The 21,241-nt window shown below is 50.0% G+C and overlaps 1 long non-coding RNA gene across 1 annotated transcript in view; it reads left to right on the top strand.

Moving 5' to 3' along the window:
- The first annotated feature begins 419 nt into the window (after positions 1 to 419).
- The window catches only part of LOC308064437, a 54,802-nt gene continuing 33,980 nt past the window's right edge, over positions 420 to 21,241 (top strand). The window contains exon 1 of the long non-coding RNA XR_013928379.1: positions 420 to 20,323. This is a non-coding gene — a long non-coding RNA (uncharacterized lncRNA). The remainder of the gene's footprint in view (positions 20,324 to 21,241) is intronic.

The raw sequence follows: 21,241 nt of genomic DNA, 5'->3' as shown, positions 1-21,241 counted from the left end.
GGAAACGTGGGGAGGGCTTGGGGAGTGGAGAAGAGTGAGGAGGCTTGGGTTTTAATTATTCACGTGAAAACTTGCGGATGGGTTTCCTACGTGGAGCGATGCCACAGTCAGTGCCTTGCACTGCACTGCTGGGCTCATGGGCCCACCTGCTCACCCCCTTGCTGCCCCAGCAGTGGCCGCACCATCTTCCCTGCATAGCGGCAGCTTTTCTGTATATTGCCCAGGCAAAAGCGAAAGCACAGAAATGAAAACACACTTCTGTCTTCCCCCAAGCACTCCCCACCTCTACTCCTTTCTGTTGCCATCAGCAAAAACCAACAAGCAGGTTCCCATTCGGAAGGACCAGGCATCACGGTGTGGCTGTGAAAGAGGGGTTTGAAGAGCAGCACTGTGAAACGCTGCTGTCTGCTTGGTTGCAGGTGAAGCCAACCCTGGAGCAGGGATAGAGGTGTTTCTGCAGGTTCCGTGGCTCCACTGCAGATGCAGGCGTGCTGCGAGCATCCTTGGAAAAGGTGGGGGGTGAGAGGAAGGGGGGAAGGAAGGGCTGAGCCTGTCTGCCCACAGACCAACTACCTGGCTCCTGTCTGCACAATGAGGAAGAGGCTTTGCCTATGCTTTGAAAATGAGGTGGCAGAGGATCACACACGCTGCACAGATGCTTCCTGAGCAAGAGTGGCCCAATGTGGGCATGGTGCCATGGCAAGTGTTGGCAGGTGACTCCATGCAGGGAGAGCTGCTGCACTGGCCTGGCAGGCACTTCCAGAGGGGTGGCGGGGGCTGCAAGGCAGGCACGAGCACTGTGCATGTGTGTAGGATCTATTTTTAGGGCGATGGCATGATGGAGAGAGCCAGTGGCGGGTGGAAGTGCTCAGCAGAGCGACAGACCACGAGATGGGGTGAGGATCGGCTCAGTTAGTCATGCCGTAGCATCACTGCGAAGTGATGCACTCTTCTTGGCCTGATCCAAAATAACAACAACCCACAGCTTTCCCTCTGTTTGGCAGCACCCTTCTCTGTGGGTTTTCTGAGGTACCCATTACTCCAGGCTCTAAATAATCCACAAGTACACAGCAAATCTGAGAAGCCGGGGCTCTTGTTCCCCTGCCCAGCTCAGCAGCACTCCAAGTCTAGCTCCCAACCAAGCGCTGAGCAAGGTGACATGACTTCTTGGCACCTGCATCACCCTGGTGTCCCTCCAGGACAAGTAGTCTTTCCCAGAGGTCTCCAAGTGCTGGGGAGGTGGGGAGATAAGAGCTCCGGGTCCCACAGTGTGCTCGTGCGGAGCCGGTGGAGGTCCTGGGGAGAGCCACCCACTAAGCTTCTCCAGACCCCAAACAGTTTGCCTAGGCAGCTTGTGGCAGAGCACAGGCACCTCCAAAGGGAGCCAGTGCCTTCACCGTGGCCATCTTAGAAAGTGCAAAAGCAGTCCCAAATTCGGGGAATTTACCATCAAATTCGTGCATTTTCACTCCTGGCTCAGCAGAAGCTCAGTTTAAATTGCATGTAATTGATGACTTTGGTGCCTCTGTCTGGTTTTAAGACTATCCAACATCTCTTATAAGACCAAATGTTTCATTGGCTGTAAATCCCTGAAAACTTTTACCGCTTAGCTGTGCTGGGTGTCTGTTTCAGGCTGAATGCATCTGGGAAGTTTCAGCAAAAAATGTTTTTTGTGCTTACAAGAGAGAGATGAGAGAAACAATTTTTTCTTCATATTCAAACATGTTCTTAAAGTGATCTGTTGAGAAACTGTAGAATTTTCTGCCTTTGCAGGAGAGGCTTGAAATTTGGCAGGTATCAGGAATGCGCCTTTGGTTGTTCTTCATGAGGGAAATAAAAAAGAAAAGTTGAACTAAGAAACATTAGAAAAAAACCCCAACCCTCAGATCTCAGACACTCAACAGAAACTTCTTAAGAATTGAAGAAACTGAATTCTCTGAAGGCACTTGCTCAGTGGAGACTTGTTCAAGTCTGGTGGCTGAATTACAGAGAGAGTGTGTCAGGCATGCCGCAGCCTCCTGCTGCAGGTGCAGAGCAGCAGCTCCTCGAAACTGTCTTTTTGTGCTGGCTGGGTTGCTGCAGTGCTGGGGGCCAGAGCCTGGAGATGCTCTCGGATGTGCTCCTTTGCTAATGCTCAGGCAAACACACAGGAAGGTTGATGTTGACTAGGGCTGGGACCTGGCCAAGAGAGGGAAGGAGACCTACTGCAGTGCAAAGGCTGAGGACCCCCTGCCCGGAGAAGGGGACCGATGTCAGATGTGGAGCTGGACAGGGGAGCAGGACCAAGGCAAAAGACAGTCTGGAAGGACCAGGAGGAGCAGGGGGAGTCAGGTTTGGGAGTGTGTCTCCCCACCAGATTGTACCTCCTGCAGAACCAGGGATACAGCAGAACCAGGGGTATCTGCTGCACAGTAGTTGTCTGTTGTCAGCAAATATTTGGGGAAGCCATTGGCACAGGCTGTGACTCATTCCTGCCTGCTCCCTCAGGGGAGGTTGATGGGCTCTCAGTATTCCCAGTTATTCTGCTTACCAAGCACGATGGAATTAACATCTGAGAATAAGAGCCAGTCCTGCCGCTGAGTCATGTGGTGGCTGATGTGATGCTGCAAGATGGGATTCCTGCATTTTTTGTTTCAGATTGCCACCTGCAAACCAAGGAAATGACACAATCCCAACACAGACTGAAAGTATGGGAAGATTGTAGGGTCAAGAGCTCAGCAGTTAGAAAAGCCTGATTTAACACTGCCCTTGCCACCTGAGCGCGGCTGCCATCTGCACAGGCATTGTGATAGTGTTGCTTTTAGCTGCAGGATCAAATGCATATGTAATTTTTTTTTTTTTCTCACAACAGCTCTACCTCTGTTAATGCCCAGGGCAGAAGGTCCTCAGCAGGTGAGTAGAGGCTGACTGGGGAAGGGTCCTTGTCCTGCCTCGTTGTAGCTGTGCAGGACGAGAGGATCCCTGCTCTGCCTTTGTGCCACAGTGGACTCCAGCCCTCATTGACGGTGATGGCAGCCAGCGTCTGTGTCCCTGGCCTGCAGCAAGACCAAAACAGATGGAGTCCTCAGATAAATTATCTGCCAAACATGAACAAACCCCCATCAGGCACGTGCAGAGTGAAGTTCTATAGAACTTGTGACTTTACCACAGGCGGGAAGACTTAGGACCCTTGGGGAGGCATATCCCCCTTCCCTGGCTGAATATCGGTGCCAGCCTCTGAAGATAGAGGCGTTTAATCTCTTGAATTGAACAGAGCAAGCTAACATATATCTTGCTAATCTTATTCTAGGAGACAGTTGAATTATTTTAGCTAAAAATTACCGAAAGAGTCTGCCCGAGGCAGACATCCAGCATGGAGGATTTGAGCTCAAGCAGCTGAGCTTTGGCAAAGCTGTGCTTAGTGGAAAGCAGTCATTAATGGGAAGTGTTAAGCAACTTTAACTCCAGGCAGTGCTCACAGGGGGAAATGAGAAACTTGGGCTCTGTGGATGGCCCCACCAGAAAAGATGCACATGCCCACGTGCAACCCTGCCGCTACGCATTCGGGTAGCCCATCGCTACAGGCGAATACCGACCTGCCTTTGTCATACGGCACGTGCAGGCTCCAGGGGTGGACCTGCTGTTTTGCAGACTTACTGGTTACTTTGTGGTTTGCTGTTGAATCACATGCTAAGGAGAAATGGTATTTTAGTGATGGTAAAGCATGAAGAGAAACACGTTGGATTTCCCTTTCCCTGCGGGAGGAGAAGGCGCAGGGGGACGGGGACGCTGGCCCCGACCCTGCTGGTGTGTGGCACACGTGGCATGTGGCAGGTTGCTTTGTGGGAAGGTCTTGTCATCGTGGCTGTGAGCAGTCCTGGGACTCCTCCCTGCTCGCCTGACGACCTCCACACCGATGGGGGCTTTGGCAGGGGGTTGAGAGGGCTGCAGAAGTCAGTGGCAGGGGCTAGCAGCTCTTACTGCAAGCCTGCCTTTTCCTTTTCTGCAGGAAGAGGTATTCTCCTTTCTTGTTACGCTTCATCTAGAGCTGTGCAAACAGCACTCTCTCCTTGATGCTGACAGCCTCAAATGATTTTATTTCCCTTTTAGGGACTTATTTACCCCAACTGTACTATTTAGTTATTTAATTGTCCTTTTAGTTATTTGGTTGATGTTCATTACTGGATTCTTTCCAGTATGCCAGCGTCAATTTGACACACGAGTGCCTGCAGTTGCTTTCTCTGTTCAGAGGACGGCTCAGTCCCAGCAGCACGCTGCAGAGAGAAGCCATCTTCCTTCTGCTCTATTATACGATGCTCTTCACCTCTCTGCAGGTCAAAATCAGGCACCCCCTTAGTTTATAAACCAGCATCTTGTTTGCTACTCACTCTTATCCCCATGTTAAGCCCTTTTCAGCAGCTGCTACAGGTTATTTTGCCAAATATGTTTCCTTGTCCCCTGTCCCAGGCAGGAGCTGTTAGATGCTGTTTTCCTTCCCACTCCTCCATCTCCGAAACATTTTTTTGTGAGCTTGAAATCATAGAAGGAACCGAAGCTTGTGCGCTCTTCTCTTCCTTGTCATTAAGTCCAAAATGATCCTTAAAAAAAAAAAAAAAAGGCAGGCTTTACAGGTTCGTTCTTCTCCAGCCTGGGAAAGAGCTCCTTCCCATTCAGAGCCGCCCTGTGCTCGCCCTGGGGACTGGGCAGGCTGACCGGGCGGTTTGGTGCCGTGGGAAGGAAGGGGCACTAAAATGGTGAGCGAGGCTCTTCTGGAGAAGGACGGGGCCAGAGCTGCCTCAGTCCAGCCTTTGGTTGGTGGTTTGTTTGGTTGTTCAGCCTTTTGCTGAAACTCAGGCAGAGGTTTTAAGAGCTGATTGTTTGGACAGGTAAAAGCTTTGGAACGATATATGCACTTTGTATGTGCAGGCGACACTTCCTTTTTGTATTCACGGTGCATTAGGACATGAAAGGAGCCAATTTCAGCCTCGTCTGCGAATGACACCTACACCCAGCCTGTGAAACAAGTGCTACCTGAGGAGCATTTTCTAGGATGTCTACGCAGTTTTCATCTTTCTGAAATTTTTTTTTCGACTGTTTCTTCCCTGCAGGCATTAGAGGTGGCAATAGGATAGGTTTTGGACCTTAACTCACCACCAGGGAAAGGAGAGAGGCAAAGGGCTTTGTCCGCGTACCTCCCCAGTACCGTGGCATTAAACTAGCAGTGAACTGGAAGCTTCTCCAAAGCTGTGGGAGCCAAATGTCCCACCCTGTTTGCCTGTGGCTGCTGGGTTAATTTTCCTCCTTTTGAGGGTTGAACCCTTCAAAGGTTTGTTTTGTATGGGTGAATAGAAACTAGCAACAGCCTATGGAGAGACCTGGAAATGATTTGGTGCAAGGAGATCACAGGACTCTGAGAACGAATGCAGACTTCCTTTTAATTTAAACTAATATATACATTTAAAGAGCAGAACATGCAAATACATTCATAATGCCCGCTATCAGGAGCTGCTGGCAGTTTCTCTGAGCAAAGTCCTTGTCTTGGAGATTTCTGCTACCCCCTCAGGCTTCTGTCCAGTTCTATGTTGTTACTTGCAGTGTTTAAGCCCCATTAAGTTTAAGTGCATAAATTTTCTTTGGCTATTCAGCCCCAGCCACTTTTGGGAAGGAATTGGCCAGAATCCCTGAACCTAAAATAATCAAATGTCTGTCTTTCCATTAAAAGGGCTGCCATTTATCTGACAAGCAGTGCAAAATGGAATAGGTAGCTCAGTACAAGCATCCTCTGACAAACCTGTTGTTGCAAAACTAGGCAAGTGCCTTGCACATAAGCAGATAAGGTACCTTTACCAATACCCAGGTTGTTGCACAGCATGTCAGTGTATTTGGTTTCATAACACGTGCTACTTTTATTATCAGCCTCTTGGTTTCTACCACTCTCTTTAGAAATATTCCAGCCACAACTTGCAACCTTTACAGGCTCATCCAAAGAGCATGGCCTTTCAGACACTCCTTTTGCGAGCGTTTGTTGTGCTCCAGGAGAGGATGTCTTTGTTTCAGGATTGTTCTGGGCATGAGAAATAAAAATCAAAATGGAGATGGTGGCCAGCACAAAGAACCAACCAAAGTAATTTTAATGAATTTCTTTTCCTGCCAATCCACCCTTCCCTGCAGGAAAAACAACACTCAGACAAATAAAGCATATGGCACAGAAGATGGAGCACCAATGCCAAGTTTGTCTTTGCCTTAGCAGAACTCGCTGCAAAATGCTGAATCTGCAGATCTTCTCCTGGAACATGCTTTTCAGAAGAAAGAGGAAGACATTCCCAACGCTTTTTAGCTGGACTTGTGTATTCTCACTGTTTAAATCCTCAATGGGTAGGATGTTATTGTGGCTGTAGGGCTGGGCAGACACAGTACTATGTTCAAACCAGCTGCTGTGGGTAGCAGTGCATGTGGCAGCAGCAAAAGCCCATCAGTGAGGTGGGCTAAATGTCTGAGAAGGATCTGAAGCCCACATTAACCTGCCTTCTGCACGCATGTGGGTGACGCATGCAAGCCCACCATTTCGGCAAGCCCGCTGCGGTGTGGTTAGACACCCTGTTCCTGGCCATGGTTTGTTACCTAGTTGGTGTTTATGTTGCTGGGAATATTTGAGGACATGATCGTATTTGAGCTGTCCAGAAGCGGGGTGTTCAGTGTAAGTTCCTCCATCATGATTTGGTCCACAGTGAGCAGAGAGGTAGCCAGCGCCACAGGTTATTTATCCTAAAATAGGTGGGGAGTGCTGTGAGAGGGTGCCTCTCTCCCTCCGTAAGCTCAGAGGAAACCCTCGGTGCTAGCTCAGCCTGTGGCCAGCCATTGCAGGTCTGTCTGCTCCCAGCTCAGCCCCATCAAGCGGGGCTCTGGCAGGACACGTTGGTGGGTGGTCCTGATGCGGCACAGGTCAATAGGTCCTCACCACCAACCTCTCTTCTGACGGATGTAGGATGCTGGAGGAACTTTAAGTACTCTCAGCAGTATGCCTCTCCACAGTTGGGCGACAGCTGAAGAGGAGGTTTGTTTTGTATGGGTGTATCTAAATTAAGAAGTTAGGCATCTACAGCCCTTATTGGACCTGTCTCTGTAGGGAGTGAAGCAGAGCAGGCTTACGTACCATAAAAATTTCCCCTGCCGAGTTACTTCAGTCTTCCAGACACCTACAAAAGTATGTGTGTTATGTACTCTTACAGACGTGTTTCTTCTACAGGCGCTCTCAGACCATGGACACGTGCCATGGGGATACACCACCGGTTGGGCAAGGGGTGCTGACCTCTGGCAGCACTTTGGCTTGGAGATTTTTCGTAAGATGGGACGTGAAGTCCCCCTCCTTTGGACCCACATGTCAGGAAAGCTTCCCGCTGCGGGTAAGAGATGACTCTCTTTCCAGAAAGTAGAAGATACCTGGCAGGGTGATGAAATTAATGAGCTGGGGAGCTCCTTTGTTTAAACGAATGCTGGGAGAGGTGGAGGGAGGCTTGATTTTTCACATGGTTAATGTTCACAATCCTCTTTTTAGTCCTCTCATGGCAACCTGTGTACTTTGCAGTTCAAAGTCACATGAATCTCTGTGTAGCAGAAATGTAAATGTTTTGATAAGACTGTTCTTAACAAGTTTGATTCATTTAATCAGCTTGATTAACTGCAGAGCTTTATGGTCTTTAATTGGAAAGGTTTTACTATAAATTAGCATTAGTTGTTTTTTTTTTTTAATTTTGTGAAGAATGTGGTGGTGTGCAGGATCTTGCTGCCTCAGCCGTGGCATGGGAGGTGCCGGTCTCTGGCACTCAGCCATCCCCCTGCAGCTTCATGTGTCTTGGAGCCCTGGAGACCTTTGGGTGCTGAGCCTGCCCGTGAACCCAGGCAGGTGCTGGGCAGCAGGCAGGATGGATGTGCAGCTGGAAGTGTCTCAGTAGATCCTATTTCTTTTCTCTTGCATTTGCATCTCCTAGATGATTGATCTCCCCTTCCATTAAAAATGCAGCATGTCTCTTCTTCTGAGAAGTCCCACAAGAAAGGTTGCATGGTCGTCCACAACAGACCTCTCCTTGTTTTGGTTCATAACCAGCCTCAGCCTGCACTGGGTTTTCAAAGGCTGGCTGAACAAAGTCCACAGGTTTACTGGTAGAAAAAGCAAAAAAGGGTTGATCAGAAAATCTCAGCTGCGGTACACATCATAACTGGTCTTTCCTCTCTTCCATTTAACGTGGCAGACTGACAGGCCGTAAAATACATCCAGCTGGAAAGAAGGTAATTTTTTTTTACTCAGCCCAGCCCTGTTTTTCAGAGCTGAATGTCCACTCATATACCTGTGTGAAACCTCGGAGGCCCTGCAGGCTTAATGCAGCAATATTGGGTTTTTTAATAGCTTATTGCCCACATTAGACTTTTCTGTGCTTTTTTGTCAATATCCCAGACTAAAGAAACCAAGCAGGGACTGAAAACAAATGAACTCTCCCAATAAATTTGGAGTTTGCCCAAAGCACCAGAGCAACCGTAGCATCAACACCGTCTCTGCACCAGCAGGCTTGCTTCTTGCCTGGTGAGCACTGCTCTCCCGTCGCACTGCTGTGCCTCAGAGCCACTGCCCAGCGGGGCTCAGGGGTCTTGTCATCACAGTGCATGGGCCAAGCAACATGGTTTCACAGCTCTCTTCAGACAGCTTTGCACTTCTACTCCCGCCTGACTCTGAAGTGGAACGGCCCCTGAGAAAAACAGTTTATTTCATAAGCAAGGAATGTTTTTCATCCTTGGTCCTTCTCCTCCATCGTCCTTTGCATGTGTGGTTCTCATGGGCCAGCGTGACACAGGAGGACACATTTCTAACAACAAACAACATGGTTCCTCTTCCACCTTTGACATTTCTACATGATACGAAAAGCTCTCAGCCATTCACCAGAAGTCAGTATTTGATGCTTTTTTTTCTTTTTTCTTTTTTCTTTTTTTTTTTTGCACAGACTAAACATTCACATGTCATATCCTGTATGAGCAGTTGTCTTAATGGATGTGCTGCCAACAAAGACACTTGGGTTGAAGTGGCTGATCTTTTGCGACCGTAATGGCTTTTCATGAAAAGTTTTGCCTTCGTAAGGCCACAGTGTTCTTTATCCAGCATTGGCTTTTGAAAGAAACACCACAAATGTTTTTGGATTGCGTGTGAAACATTGTGTAAATTCTGTAACACCAAGGTGGAAAATCTGTCCTTTCCTTGTTGACAGACTATAAATCAAAACAGAGGGGGTTAAAGCCTAGATGGTTTTACACACTATATTACATCCTCAGCAAGGGGAATTTAAAAAACAGAATAAATGTGTAAAAATAAAATAAATATGAAATGAAATTAATATTTATATGTGTTTATGTTGGTTTTTTTTTGTTGTTGTTTTGTGGGGTTTTTTAGCTAGATTTAGCTTTTCTTTTCAACCTCTCTTCTCTGAAGTTGCTTGCACTTCAGGGTTGTGCATCCTGATTCCCAGTGGGTTCCGCCAGGAGCAGGCAGGGACATGGGAGCCCCAAATGGTTCTTCACAAAAGCAGAGATTCAGAGCTGTCCTTCAAAATTATTTCAGTTCATGCTGCAGCTGGTGCGGCGTGTGTTTGAGGCTGAGGGGGCCGCAGCTTACTGGTGCAGCCAGAGGAAACAGTGAAAAGCTCCATCAGCGTTCAGGATGCAGCATGGTTTGGGTGGCTTGAAAAAAGAAAGCCTTATTGCTGGTTGCTGGATCCAAGGAGGAATCAGCTACGTGTTGCTGATTAGTTCCTGGGAGAAGTAGCGGATGACTGACAACTTTTAAATTGCTCTTTCATCGTGCCATGTGAACTGCACATGGGGACTGGAGCTGCACCGGAGGCTGTTGCATCACAGATCATGCTTTCAGCAGAGCTTTGCAGAAAAAAAAAATGAAAGTAAACGGTGTTATTTTCAGCCTGAACAGTGAGCAAGTTCTCAGTATCTAAATGAGAGCCCTTGAAGTAAACTCCAGGTGTTGCAGGAAGTGGTGGAGGTGACTCAGTAAATGTCACACTTCCCTCCAAGTCAGTTCTGAAGTGGTGTCCAAAAATAACATTTCATGGGCATCTGGCTGTTTGAGATGGCCCTGCTTTTTCATGAAACTCAAAACTAGTGCTGCCTGGCACCTTCCAGATTTTACACCAATTTTCTTGTCACAAGTGTTTGCCTTATCTTCCTGTGTTTGTTCTTCCCTATAAAGCCAAAGATATGACAAGTTAAGTCCTATAGGTCTCTAAAAAGAAGTGTTAACCCCTTTCAACCTCATTCTATTGTTTTGATGCATTTTCTTAAATATTTATGACCTTGACTGAATGGTATTTCCTCCACTGTTTTATCCCAAGATATTTTGCTTTGCAACTCCTCTATTCAAGCATTGATGGGGGTGACTAAACAGCTGCTGGGTTCCAGCAGGCAGAGAGTGGCGCAATGGAAAATAAAACCCTTTTGTGTCCAAGTGCAGACTTTCACATGCCAGTGTGTGTTATATGCAAGCAGTGGGAGAGGGCAACCGAACCCCAGCAGCCTCCAAGATGGGGTTGAGGGCAGCCAGCTCATCCCAGCCCATTCCTCAGTGGTAAGCAAGCGGCTGGTTGCTGCCATGCCGGGCTCTGGTCTTTGCAGCTCTCCGTGCGCCTGCAGGCATGCTGGTGGGGAGATGCTTCACACTCAGCCTGTGGCTTGGTGATGTGGGAACTTTAGCAGCAATGCCAATGTGGAATATTGTTAATCCATGGCCCAAGAGTTGACCCCTTCCTTGGGAGAAAGAGCGGGGGTCAGCTGGGGTAGGAAAGCCCAGCTCCTTACTGGCTACACTGGAGACTAAGAAGTCCCAGGAAGACAGGAAAGGGGAGGCTGGAGTACAAAGAAGTCCTAAAAGTTGTGTTAGAGTAGAATAGAAAGTGTGGGTATGTCATCTCAAATCCTCTCTCCCTGAACGCAGACTTAGGAAACCAGGTGACCCATGGATGGGGCAACAGCTGGAGAAGCATCAGCTATTTGTGTGTGGGCACTGCAGGCTGTGGGTGCCAGGCAGGCAGAGGCATCACGATCTTTGCTATTCTTCACGGACAAGTTCAATAAACTTCTGTAACTGCTGTCTAGTTTAAATTTCATAAACTAACACTTCTGTTTTTATCTGAGCCTCATCTCAGGGTGATGTTAAGATAGTTGTCTAACCAAAGGGTGTCCACTCATACAGCTACAGCAATGCCTTGAAGTTACCTCCTTAGAGTCAACTCTGATGTGCTGCCACAATGAGGGCTCTCAACCCCAAACCACCTCAGCCCTGGAGGAGTTGTCTTGCAGTGGTGGGTTGGGTGCTGGGTCCTGGAGATGACCCTGGCCATGCTGTGAGTTGCCCTGGCTGGTGGAGATGGACTATGCACCCAGGGGCTTGCCGTGGCCACCGTGCCAGGGGAAAGCTCTGCGGAGGTGCAGCAGGACGGGCAGGCTGCCTGCCCACACCCCAGCCCCCCCGGGTGGCATGCAGCAAACTGCATCTCGCGCCGGCAGTGAAATCACCCCGGAGCCCCTTGCCTTAGCATGAACCGTCACCTCCCACTTTCACAATGAGAAGGTTTCATATCCTCCTTACAGCAGCTCTTTTCTGGAGCTGCCTGGGCCGCAGGCCAGCCCGCCCAACCGCCTTCTCCTGGTGGAGGCTGGGGCTCAGCTGGGAACCCCTGCCTCCAGCCCTGTGGCCAGGCCTTCGCACGGCTCTGCTCGGGTTTGAGGAGCACCTTCCTCCTCCATCACCCCAGCTGCGGGAGCGCAGTGTGGGCTGGGAATGAAGATGGGGATGGGATGGCAGGAGATCTGTCCCCCAGCCTGTCCTGCGGGATCCCACTGTGCAGGCAGGGACTGTCCCTGTGTCTGCCCTCCTCTGCACCACTGGCAAGCACACAGGGTCCCTCTCCTTCCCCTTCTCAGCCAGTGCCCTCTGTGCTCGTACCTTGTGCCAGGGTGCCTGGATCCACCTGGGTTGCTTGTACCAATCAGGACGTAGCTGATGAGCGGCGGTGGTGGGGATCTTCCACTTCTCTGCCCAGGGCAGACGGATGAGCTGGAAGTGCCTACGTTACTAGCTCGGTTCAGGCAGCGGATGCCCTTTGGAGTAAACCTCCTGGTTGCTCCCACACACTCTCCTTCTGTTCACCTTGTGGGGTGGCCTCCGAGTGCGTAGGCTGGGTTCTTTATGGAGGAGACTAAACTGGGAAATGCTCTCCAGGAGCACCCCATCCCATTCCCAGATCAGTCCCTAGCACCAGGCTGCAGCTACTCCGACGTAACCCCCCACTAAATTGTGTGTCACGTGGATGTTGTATCCTCAGCCCTGAGTGCTTTGCCCTACAGATCTGCTCCTGTTGGGCTGCACAACTTGCTCTTGTAGCCACAGCCCTTGTAACTACTGCTGGGGTAGGTGAGCAAACCTGAGCTCTCTTGGCAGTGGCCACAGCCCAGCCTTCTGGGACATTATGGTGCACCGGGGTTGGTACCTGGCAACTCTGATGCTCTGAGGTGTGAACTGTAGCAGTTCAGCAGGGCTGGCCCAGACCCGCGGTGCCTGGGCGAGGCAGGCAGGAGGGACGGACCCCCTGCAGTTGTCCCAAAGCAAGTCCTTCGGGTCTCCATCTTCACTTCTGTGCATCACAACATTTCTGTACCTGGAATGGGGGTGTGATGGGGGTCAGAGGGCTCTTGCAGTCCTTGAAGGACCCAGGGGCACTAGGTGAGGGGCAGTGCAGAAGCACTTGAGTGACAGCACCCCCTCAGCCACGTCCCCATGCCATGCCTACGGTCCCCAGATGGGATGCAGAGGTGCGGGAGGGTGGGCAAAAGGCACGGAGGCCGAGGGATAGATTCTGTTTCTGAATGCTTGTGCATCACGGGCAGTGGAGGTTTTGTCTGCAGGTCATTTTAACCCTGTAAATACAGAAAATGGAGGCTGTTTTTCTTCTTACTTATATTGAGGGGACTCTGTGTGTGTGTGTCCTTGTGTCCCCATTACGCATCGCGTTTCCCGGCACACAGAGCTATGTTTTCAGGGCTTCTGTAGTTCTGCTTCAAAAATTCCTACCTTTTTGTTGACTTAGATGAAGGAACCCTTTGGAGAATGATGTCACCTGCACCTCAAATACTCAGAAGTTTTTGATCATGAGTTTGGATGGCTTCAGGGTCAGGCTTGCTGATTTACAAAGTATATACACCTGCTCTTCAAAACTTGTAAAATACGGAAGCAATTTGTGTATGGTTGGGAGAGGTGCTCACACACTTGAAGTTTTGAGGGTTTTGCTGTGTCTTTACAATTTCTGACTCCCAGGGGCTTTTTACTGTTTCTTTTAAGGAGACCCAAATGGGTTATGAGGAGCACAAGGCCCTTTGAGCGCAGGAGTAGGTAGCTCTGCGAAGCAGCCATCCTGAAAAGCAGCTTCTTTTGTGGAGCCTTCTCCGTTTTCCCTGGGAAGGAGCCAGCACAGAGCACCCTGCCCGCTTCTGCGAGCCCGTGCGAGCCCACAGCCTTACAATCTGTAACCTGTTGTGTTAACAGGGTTGCATTTGTACCCTGGCCAAGCAGCAGTGGCTGCCGCTGTCACTGGAGGACGACAGCAGGAGAGGAGTGTGCAGGTCCGGCAGGCGCTGGCGGCGGGGCCAGGCTGTTCTCTGACCTTTGCAGTGGGCTCCCCCTCTGCTGAGGCTGCGAGGGGGGCACGGCTGAAACGTCCAGGCAGGTTTCTCTGAAAAGGTCAAAGCGGCGCGGCTCAGTGGTGCTGGCAAGGGGATGGCAGAGGGGGTCTTCAGGCTCATTCCTGGGACAGCAGCTGTGGGGTGGGAGCTCACCCTGGCTCCTGGCGCAGGCTGTGGGGGGACCCTGTTTGCTTCTCACCCTGGTGGTGACATCTGCAGGGATGGAGGGGCACCCTGGCACATGGTGGTTTTCTGCTGGGGCAGGTGGCTGTGGCAGGAGGTGATTCGGAGACACTCAGCGGGGTGGCAGGTCTCTCACAGGGAAGCACAAATAGCCCCTCAGCTGGCAGGCACCCATGGACGGGAGCAGGGATGGGGGTGCGCCGGGACCCGGGCTGGCACGGCAGCACGAGTGGGGAAGCACACTGGGCTGCCAGTTGTGCCGGTGGTCAGCACGTGCCATGGGTAGCAGCATGGGGCCGGTTGTCCTTGTGCTGCCTCATTGATCCCCTGAAAAGCCACGGAGCCCTTGGACGTGCTGGCTCCCACCGGGTGAGTGTGACCCGTTCCCAAGCGTTTCTGCCAGGCGTGAGCGGCGCCGCAGGCTGTGGGCAATATGGCTGTGCCTGCCACCCTCCTTACAGGTACGATGCTACTTAGCGGGACCTTGCATAATTTCTCGAAGGGCAGGATTTGGCAAGATGGAAAAGAGGAAATGCAAATTTTCCCCTTTATTTTTATTTTTTTGCTAGGGAAGGCACAGCCGTACGAAGTCACCGTTCTTTTTAGCAGCTGAGGCAGCTGCACCCAGCAGATTCAGTGACCGGATGCTGCGGTCCACTTGTGTGTGTAGTCAATGCAAAGCTTGGAAAATAATAAACACAAGTTTCCCCGAGCAGGGCATGTCCGTTGCTGTGTGCACGCGGTAATTCAGGAACTAGCAGATGTCTGAGCTTCGTGCCCAGCCTGACAGAGACACAGGAAGGGAACTGGTTCAGGGTTTGTGCACAGCTGCGCCGGTCAGATGACTCTGTCAGCTGAACCTGCCCCCAAACCAGCCCTGATTTATCATAGCAGGGACTCTGACCTTTGTTTGGTCACAAAAATACCATCTTGGAAAGCTCTCTGAAGGCTTTGCAAAGGACAGTGGTGGTAATAATAGTTCAGGGGCACCCCTGTACCTGCCAGCTGAGATGCGCAGCCCCCTGCCTCTGTGTGCCTCTCACCAGGGTTGGTCAGAGGCAATGACGAAAGACATTTCCAAGCGACCTGGCTCACGGGACGGTTAACATTTTTGTTTGCATTTGTCCGGGGGTGCCAGGGCATTGCTCTGCCTGGTGGTCTTGTTCCCACCTCCAGGCAAGCGGTGCAGCCTTGCCTGCAGCGTGGGCAGCTCAGACCCACGACCAGCCTGTGGCTGTTTGGTGGCTGGGGTGACATGAGCCGGCAGCTGCCATTGGATCCTGTGCCACGAAACCAGCATACGTTGGCAACCCCAGCCCGAGCTGAGTGAGCCGGGCTACATTTCTCACCGTCAGGGCCTCCTTGCTTGGAACTTAAAACCTGGGCACAAGTTCTGCTTTCACATGGTGGGGTGGCCAAAGGCTGTCTGAAGACAGCTCTGCAGACTGGCATGGCCAGGGCTGCACCACGTTGCCAAACATAGCCGAAAAAGAGAACCGGAGAAGCCTGTGGATTTCCTTTCAAGCTCATTTGCTGTGGCTGGGCACATGGTGCTGCAGACGGTTGCAGCCACAGCTGAGTTGTTAAAATGCTCAGTCAGAGAGCCTGAAGCAGCGTAGGCAGGGCTCTGGGGTGCCCGTCCTACACTTTAGTGAGACCATGGAAGAAAGCAGGTTACTGCCTGGGCTGTGCCTGCTGGGCGTGAAAATGGGAGAGCATCCTCTTTTAAGTGAAAGTGCCGCTCAGCAGAGTTAGGTATTCACCAATGCTCCTTGTCTTTCAAAGTCCAGAGGGTAATTGCTTTGCCTGCTGTGCAAAGGGACTTTCCATTTGCAGGAAGAAGGAGCATAGGTTGGTGGCTAAAACTCAGGAGTGGCAACCTGGAGATACGAGCTCCTTTAACCCACGGGCACTGCCACGCTGAGTCATAATTACGGATAGCTATTAATTCCTACCAGGTTTTTTCCTCTCAAATGCACCGATGAAGGTTGCAAATGAATCCTGAAAGACACTGTTGTCAAAGGGACCTCAGCGGGCAGCTCTGCAGAGAAGGCTAACATTGTCCAACACGTCTCTGTAAACATCTGCGACTGGTTCCCCAAAGGTGGGTGCACGAGGAGGTGCGGTGTTTGCAGCAAAGCCCAGCCTGTAGCTGTGGCCTCGAGGGAATCATTGCTGCTCCTGCCAAATATGACTTGGTTCAAGACCTTTGCCTCAGCCTTTACAGGAGCACGTTAAGTTTCACAGCTTAACCTGAAACAAGCAGCACAAAGCGCCCCTCAGAACAGCAGGCAGAACGCCACCAAGCTGCATGGGTGACCAGAAGGAAATCAGGAGATCAGGATATGGAAGGACAAGAAGAATGTGCCAAAGTCGGTGATCACATAATTTGTTTGCAATGAGTCACGGTCTTCCACTTTCACACATTTCCCTCAGCCTCCTGCACAACGACCTACTGTCTCTGCGGTGTTTTGTGAAAAGACCGTGTGTCTCGGCTTTCCTGGACAGTCCTCTTTTCCCTTGCCTGCCCTGGTGATCCTGCAACTTGACAAGCCCTGCACTATCGTTTCGTTCACACATCTGATTTTTAATGCTTCAGTGATATTTACTTCAGTCCTGTGGCCACAACTGAGGAAAAAATTGCTCCTTTTACCAAGAGGAGCCTAATGGAAAGGGTGTTCCATGAAAGGAACAAAAGTTTGGGAAGAGGGGAAAAGTCAAATGAGTGCAAACACCGATCAAAGCTGTTCTCTTGCTCAAAACGAATACTAAGAAAACTTGCTCAGTGGGTCACGATGAGCTCATTCGGTCCACTTGATTACTGGAAAAATCTTCCACTTTGAGAAGTATGCATGTGTCTGTGTTGAGTCAGAACCTGGCACAGCAGCTTCAGTACACATTTTTGTTAGAAAAAAAGTCCCCTTTCTCTTTTGCAACCCTAAAAAAATTTTGGCCTGAAATACTTTGTGTATTTCATGTTTTGTTACATAGAAAATGTGAGCACTGTCGTGCTATGTTTCGCCTGGAAGGTGCTATCTTTGGGCCTGGGGTGGCTCCATTTTCCTGCCTGCATCACTTCAGCGCTGTGCATCCTTTTACCTGGCGTCCAACCGTTTTTTGTTTACTACACAAATAACGGTGTATGAAAAGGTTGCGAGTGCACACCTGGACATGCTTGTATGCAGAAGTCACTTTTTGAAAAGTATGCTGAAAATGTAGCAACATTTTTCTGCTCAACTTCTTGGCATCTTTTCAATGCAAAGCTGGCAGCTATTGTATAATGCCTCCAGCCTACAGTACGGGGGCCTCAGAGAAAATGATGTGTTTGGTGAGACTGAGAAAACACAGTCACAGACACCACAGAGCTAAGATGGGATGGGCACAGCAGTTGTGGGGAGGGGTCATGGTCAAATATGCTATTTCAAGCAAAATCTGAGATGAGGATGTGTTCTTAGCCACAGGAAGAGCGTTGCCTTAGTCAGAACAGTTAATCATGCAACATGAAGAGAAAGATGTACTCTAAGTCCTCATGATTTCTGTTTCCAGCAGCTTTTTTCCTCTTCTGAAATGACTTGCATTTATTTTGGTGCCGTTCATTTGCAATATGGTAGCATCTGCACTCTGGCTTTGTTGATGGAAAGCTGGAGGTTCTCCGGGTGGTATGAGCCATGCTTCTGTCACAGAGTTAACCTCCGTGTGCCTCTTTTTGGGAGGCAGCAGGCAGAGACAAAAAGAGGGGGGGCGGGGGGGTGGGGAAATGTCCTGCTGACGTCAATGAAGACCACACTGTACTGGATAATATTACTGTGTACCTCAGCCGCCCACTCCCTTTAATTTACTAGAAACTGAGCAAGCTGTTTTGAAAGCCATCGCTTCCAGCGTGTTTGCACTGTTCTCCCTCGACCAAAGGCTATTAATTGTCAGGAGCTTGAAAGCTACCTGATTCCTTGTTCAAAGCACTGAGACAGAGGGGATTTCCATGAGTAATAATTTCAGTCTGTGCCTGTGCAGCGCACCGTAGGCTAGAGTAAATTGATCCAGCTGCTTGCAAGACTAGATGGAAAAGTGCCCGGGGGGGCCGGGAGCACATCACCAGATGGAGCTGGATGCTGTTGTCATCACGTGGGGCTCCCCAGCTGCTGGGCATGCTCGGGCTCGACTTCCACCATGAGCAGGGAGCACTCAGCCTTCCTGTCTGCGCTGACTTGCAATGCAAAGCAACTTCGCCAGAACATGTTGCAATGCCTTCTCTTGCAATAAAAAGGATAATTTTAGATTAGCCAGAACTGTTGTCTTTTTGTCTCCCACCACCCCCCCCCCCCCTTTTCTTTTCCCCCTTCTCTCTGCTCCCTGCTCCATGTCCTCACTGTGCTGACCCTGGTATTTCGTGCATGTGTTTTGCTCGGCAGCAATCTTCTCTGTGACAGAGACTATAAAAGCTTCCGAGAGGCCAGCTACCTCTACAAATAATAAAAATTGGCAGGATTAACCTGTAACCGGAGGCGACGAAAATACAGATTCCACTAGCCAGATGGCAGAGTTCAAAGATCCACGCACTTCCTGGCGGAGGTTGCACAAGTTAATTTTTATCCTTGTTAAAAAGAAATAAGAAGTGAAAACATAGCAATAAAATGTGTGCTGCTTGCTATCTCTGGTTTTAATCACATTTATTTTATTCCTTTGTGTTTTGTTATTAGAGATGTTAGGAAAATACATTCTTTCTCTCTTCTGGAGAAGTTTAAATCCTGCGTGGGTTTTTTGTTATTTTGCTGGGGTGTTTGCATGATCAATTAAATTTAGTCTTTTGGAAGAAGAGCACTATATAGGAGGAACTAATTAACATAACAGGAATGCGATTAACCTTTTTTCTTTAAATGAACAATTCAATTAGAATTGCAGGGAAAAGAGATGGCACCCTGGATTCGGTGGCTGCTGCCTCGCAGGAGAGCCCGGGGCTGGCGATGTGACAGCAGCTGCCTGGTGCAAGCTGGGTGAGATCCAGGTGTGCTCAGAGGGTCTGGGGGATCTGCCTGAGCCTGAGCTCTCCGGTGAGTTCATGGAGGGAGACACCCCTGTCACAAACGAGGTGCAAAGCCATTAGCGAGGTCTCCCGAGCACGGGCTGCGCAGCTGTGGGGCACGGGTGGCCGGGAAAGGCATCCCCTGGGTGCTGGCACTGCGTGCTGGGGATAAGCAATAGGGCACAGAGGCTTTCCCTCCCAGCCGCGGGGCAGCTTGCCTGGCAGGAGAAAGTCATTTTACGGAGGGGGACACCGGAGAGGGAAGCGGGATGTGGTTTATCCAGGGAGTGGCAGGAACGGGACTAGCACAGGGATGTCCCTCTGCCTGCTCAGTGCACCACGCTCCTGGCACCCAGCCGGCTCTTTTCACAAACACCAAATCCACTCCATCTCTTTCCCTTTCCTATTAGTCCCCTCTGACAAAACCGAGGTACGTGGACAGTGTTGCAGCACGGTGACCTTACCCTACCCCTACCGAATCCGCCGCAGCAAATTTACTGGTGAGAGAGGATCAGGGCACGTTAATCAGAGAGCAGCTCTCAGTTCTTCTTTCTCTGGGCCTGACCGTACAACTTGCTTCACAAGCTAAGCGTTAACTGCGAGAAGAAAAGCTGCAAAGTGTGAGGTTTAGATAAGTGCCTGCATGCCAGGCTAGCATGTGGCTGTCATGAAGTGCACACAAAGGTAAATGGCTCAGCCGGCAGATTGCAGAAGCAGGAGTGGAAGAATAAAGTTCATGGGTTGTTTTTGTGACGGTTTGTCCTCCCTCACCGGCTGGGCCATTAACGAAAACAGAAGTTGAGCTGCTGGCAGGGTTTCGGGGCAGGCTGCAGGTACCTTTCAGGAGAGCAGCACTGGGAGTTCCAGGCAGGGAGTTTATGATTAATTTTTCAGGCATTTCTTGTGCAATACGAGATGGCCACTGGCCAGCTCAGAAGTTAAGCCAGAAGATGACTGTCAAATGAAACTGTTACGTTTGGCAGATCCTTCCAAAGCTGCTGTGCAAAACAGGCATACTGAAGCTGATTTCTGGATTTTCCAGACCCTCTGTATGGCATATTCTTGTATGGCAGTCTTCTTCGTCTTTCTGCTTTTCAGCAGAAGCATAAGGTTTGACTTGCAGGCCACATGGATTTTAGGTCAGGATCTGTAGTTCAGGCAGCCCTCTCCATGCCTTACATTTACCAGCAAACCTCTCCTTCTGGTAATTCCCCCTTTAATGGTCTTACAAGGAACCAGCTCTGCTTCACTTGGCTTTCTGAAAACAAAACCGTGTTTTCTTTGAAAAGCCTTTTTAGCCCAGATGAAGGTGAGGAAGAGATGAAAAGGCTGGTGGTGCGAAATGAGCCCTGCCCGTGCAAGCAGATTGTGATAGAAATTTCCCTCTTGTGTGGCTTACCCCAAGCTAAGGTCAGTCAGTTAACTCTGTTTGGACACCGTTCGGCATGAATACTTTAATGATAAAGCTTAATGTGTAACCGAGGGCTTTTTTTTTCTTCTGTGTCAGCAGTTGGCAAGAAGATACTGTAAATAAGGCTCCCTGTGAGTAAATAGATATGTGTGGAGAGGGGAGGGGAGCGCCGCAGTAAGCAGTTCTGAAATTCATGCCAGCGTTGCTTCAAGTGATAAGGTTATTTGAGTAACCTGCAAACCATACGGATGCACAGGTTTCAAAAACAGGAAAGCGTCTTGTTTAAAAACCTTCTGAAGCTACCCGAGGGCTTAGAAAAGAAACTGGCTTTGTGGTTAAGTGATTGTACTTCCTTATTAGTATCAGGATTGAGGCAGTGCAAGGGCTGACGGGATGGCGGGGCTGCGGGCAGCGAGCGGGGCAGCTGTGATGACCACGCGTGCACCCACCGAGGGGCTTTCTGGAGGGATGAGAAATCTCGAAGTTTCCCTTTTCGTTTCCTCTTTGGGCGAGTCGAGAGGGTTTTTTTCCCTTGCTCTCTTTCTCAGTAATGTAGTAACAAATCAGTAAATAATCCAAGTGTGGGCTGACATCCTCAGAGGATGCTCTGTTTCGGAGCTTGCCCTGTCCCCGGCTCCCGGTGGACGCAGCCGTGCCGTGCTGGCTGGCACTGTGCCGGACACCTGGCTACTGGCATGGCCAGCCCAGCACTCAAACAGGGGTGCCCGTGGGAGGGCAGGGCACAGTGCTTTCCTCAGGGGTTTAAACGTGGATGTGTAGAATTTGCTGATTTGGAAAGCCTGACGGCTACATTTCTCCACAGATAAAGCAAAGTCGCATACTTTCGGTTTGACCTTTGTTTTGGATTAAGAAAATAAGCCCATGAGATCTGAAATTAAGTTTCCATGGGGTGGTTG

The sequence above is a fragment of the Falco punctatus genome (genome assembly GCF_963210335.1).
Source record: "Falco punctatus genome assembly, chromosome: 5".
Lineage (NCBI taxonomy): Eukaryota > Metazoa > Chordata > Aves > Falconiformes > Falconidae > Falco > Falco punctatus.
The sequence above is the reverse complement of the archived record's forward strand: the minus strand, read 5'-3'. Positions and strand labels throughout refer to the sequence as shown.